The 4,025-nt window shown below is 35.7% G+C and overlaps 1 long non-coding RNA gene across 2 annotated transcripts; it reads left to right on the top strand.

The window, feature by feature from the left end:
- The first annotated feature begins 590 nt into the window (after positions 1–590).
- LOC129730462 (uncharacterized) lies at positions 591–1,871 on the top strand. 2 transcript variants are annotated; one of them, XR_008728853.1, is made up of 4 exons: positions 859–877; positions 1,048–1,162; positions 1,223–1,324; positions 1,471–1,871. It is a non-coding gene; the product is annotated as an uncharacterized LOC129730462 (long non-coding RNA). The 2 variants fall into 2 exon arrangements; XR_008728852.1 differs by having other exon boundaries at positions 591–1,162.
- Positions 1,872–4,025: the final 2,154 nt, after the last annotated feature.

Raw genomic sequence — 4,025 nt, forward strand, 5'->3', positions numbered from 1 at the left:
AAGAATGACACGTTCGTACGAAAGCAACGATGTTCGAAAGCTCGAATTGGTTAGAACGAATCGGATTCGTATGTGTTCGTATCGCATTCGTACGCCGCTGCTGCTTTCGTACGAAAGCGATACGGCCGTAAACAAGGATAAGGGTGAAAAAACAGAAATATATCATCTAACAATGTTGAAATGTGAACAAATATTCTGAAGAGATCCTAGTGAATCGACAAAATATTCAGAAGCATTCGCTGGCTTTTAAGCTTCCATAAATTTATATTTTCAGAAATCTACTCTTTCAATCACGATCATTTAGTGAATATCGAAGATAAAATGCAAAAAAATCTTATGACCCGTGCAAAAATGCTCAATTTATGTTGAGTAGTTTTTTTTTTCTAAGGTAACCATATACATGGGATAAACTTTTAATCACTATCAATGCAGCAGCATTGCACTTATTCCTTGATTTCACGGAAATAGAAGTCGTGTACTACTGCAACGATAGACGACGAGAGACCAGCAGCGCTCTGGTTCACATAATCACCTTCATTCTTGTTTACGGCCGTATCCTACATTCGTACGAAAGTTTGGATTCGAATGATTTCGAAAATGCCATTCTTGTTTACGTACAAAGACTATACGAATCCATTCGTATCGCATACGAATGCGATACGTATACGAAAAAGGTGGATGTCTATGCAAAAATGGTTGATGTCTAGACTAAGGGTTAGAAAAAGTTTAAACGTCAGGAGAGAAATGTCAAGTGTGTCAAGCCGATTGAGCGAGGCTCCTGACGGCAAACAGTTTTTTACTGAATGAAAATTAAATATGTTTCTATTATAATTTGCGTAATGAAAAGGTTTTTTTTTGATAAACATTGATAGTTAACGTATGCATAAAACACAAGATAATCGTGCCTATCTAAAATTTCCCTTTTAGAAATGAAATTTGTTTGGCGAAATATGCAATTAGAACCAAATTTACAAACTCCGATGCAAAAACATAAGCGGGTCATGGACCTGAATGATGCATTAAAAGTTGACTATTTACATTTTGTAGGCAACTTGAGCAGCATTTTTAGGCAGTTTATTCTGCTAATATTTGTGATAAGTAGAAGTGTGACCAAGTGTGAGCCGACAGACATGGATAGTGATGCGGCAGGAGTAATTTTGCGGTAAGTGTTCTTTTGTTGTAGAATAGTTCTCCCCGTTCTCAAGCAACCGATTATTTATAGGAGCACGACCAACTGAGCTCGTTCCTTTGAAGTAAATTAGTCCATTAAAAGACGGTCGCCGATAAGAAAATCAGCCTGGTCTACAAGCGGCATGAACTGCAGGTAAGTTTGCTTCTATATTAGAGGAAATGACAAACTGATATTTATTATTTAACTATATCCACTAGCCAAAACTGATACCACCAATGTAACTTTTTCTCGCGAACTTGTGTGCAGCTGCTTTCAAGGTTTTTTGTGTTTAATTGCAGAACAAGCCGCTACTGAAGCATCGTATAATGCAGAACATCATCAATGGCAAACGTACTGACGGGACTTGCGTCAGGCCGCCCTGCATAGTGCTGATGTTATGCGATTCCAGCGACTGGTGACGGCCTATAAGAACAGGACTGGTGGTGCCACTGTCTACGAAAGTGCAGGTGCCACTTCCCAAAAAGGTCTAGTGAGCAAAGGTGGACGATGGATTGGTAATTGTGGTGAATAGGGCCCAAATGCAGATATTTAGTTGGCTCGACTAGGCCATGTATTTCAAATGAGCTGAGCTGCTCGTCGAAGCTTTCGTAATACAGCCCTATGATGTGGGAATTTTCGTCATGCAGTATAAAATTAGAAGATGAAAAATAAAATAATTGTTAAACCCTACTATTCGCAACTTTCTGCTCTTTTGCTTGTCTGAGAACTCTATTGGTTTTTATATGCAAATATGCATTTTTTTCAATGTTCGAACTTTGCGTACATGACACTCCACCACTTTTTCTATTAAATAGGTGCTATAGCTTTTTCGTCGTATCAGTGAAGTCGTTCAGACGCGCTTTAGTTTATTTTCGGAGAGGGCGCGCGTGCTATTGTGGTTGCGTCCAAAACGACTCTTTAAATACAAAGGTTTCAAAGTTTAATCACCACACGATCTAATGGTAATGTGATTGGATGTGTCTCTTGAAGGTCAGTTGCTTAGAGGCTTCGTTCGCGTGATTTTCATTTCACCAGTTTTTCGAGCGCATAATTTTGTGAGATGATGCAAAACCAATGCGTACCATTTTTGTTTCCATTCTAATTGCCAATAATTTTCATTCGGCGTACGGTTTGTTGCATAAGTTTAGCTTGAGTTTCCCAAATTTCTATTCGTGATTAGTTAGATAATTAGTTTTAGTTACTTTTTCGAGGATGCGAAATTTGAAAATGGGCTTAGGGTCCGATTTAAATTTAGAAAAAAATTCCCTCGTCCAGACGGCACCCGCCCCGGGTGTCAGCCTCAGAGGAATGACCCCCATGACCATATTCAGAAGGATGACATCCGCGAAAATAATTATCAATTATCACACGTGTCGTCCTTAACGAGGTGACTCTCGCGAAAATTATATAAATTTTTTCGTATTGATTACAAGATAATTTTAAGCACGGGGGCAAATATGTTATACTATGCTAGTGAGTTCATGCTGCTTGTAGGAAGGTAGTGCTCATTTACATCAGTAAATGAGCACCACCTTAGGACAAGCAGCAAGAATTAACAAGTATAGCATAGCATTGTTGTTGTTTATGTTGTTGTGGTGTCAAAACGCCGTTCAATGAAATCATCTTGCGTCTCCATTGATAAGTCACTGCATGATGGAGACGCAACCGACCTTAATAAACAATTTTGTTAATTTATAGCAAATTAAGCGAATTTCGGCGAATATAACTTAATAAGCTGGTATTCAACAAAATTGTTTGTTGGGATATAATAAGTAGCACTAAAAACTAGAAGTAGATTTTTTCTTCAAAATAAAAATATGTTTTCGATTTTTTATGTAAAAGTTCCTGAGGAATCCAAGAAAAAATCAATCGAAAATTTTGAAAAATGATCATTTTTAGAACCACTTTATTTCAAAAAGTGCCATACTAAGGGCCAAATAAAAAACATATGGGTCCAAAAATTTTCGATAAAAAACAATTACGTAGGCTACACACATGTGGTGTATATCTATTATATAAATGTGGTTTGGTGAATCATTTTAATGTTTATAAGGCATCCTAAACTCGATTTTTCAAAAGGATGGTTCAGCTTTGAGGATCATAAGAACAAAACTATGAGCGCTTTGAGGCATCCCTTAATCGTGTACGATAGGGCTGTAATTTTGTACAGGTTATTTCTTTGGGCAAATAAACAAATATACATGGTTGCTTCTCTAAATTCGATGATGAAATTTTTTCCATACATGTCACTGCAACTCCAATACATATATATGTATCAGAAGAACATTAATTCTTTTCAATGTATTATGACACTTATAAAAAACATCACTGATTTTTTTTTTCGACAAATTAGATGGAACAATTGGAACATTTATAAGGTTCTGAACATGAAGAAATGAGAAACAAAAAGTTAAAATTTCCCCCCAAAAAAAAAAAAATGAAATCCAGAACGGTTTATTTGATCGCAATAATATCTTCGGAAAAGTTGTAGACGGTTACTATGTCCTCTCAAAAAAAATATAAATCGTAATAAAAAGAAAATAAGACAAAATAAATAATTATAATTTTTAATACCTCAAAAACCCTACTTCTTTAAAATCATTTTTTATTACGAAAACTACTCGTTATGAGATAAACAATGATAGTTGACTGAGCTAAGAAATATAAATTGAATAAATTTAAATCGGTAAAAGAAAAATAAACTGTATTAATTTTTTTGCTACAGAGTATATTTCTTGGAAAGGGAGCAGTTCCATAAAAAATGTCCCAATTGTTTGTTATTTAATTGTCATTTTTGATTTGGCTGCAACTTTGCACAGACATTTCTATACGCAAAAGACGCCATTTTGTACTA

The sequence above is a fragment of the Wyeomyia smithii genome, chromosome 3 (assembly GCF_029784165.1).
Source record: "Wyeomyia smithii strain HCP4-BCI-WySm-NY-G18 chromosome 3, ASM2978416v1, whole genome shotgun sequence".
Lineage (NCBI taxonomy): Eukaryota > Metazoa > Arthropoda > Insecta > Diptera > Culicidae > Wyeomyia > Wyeomyia smithii.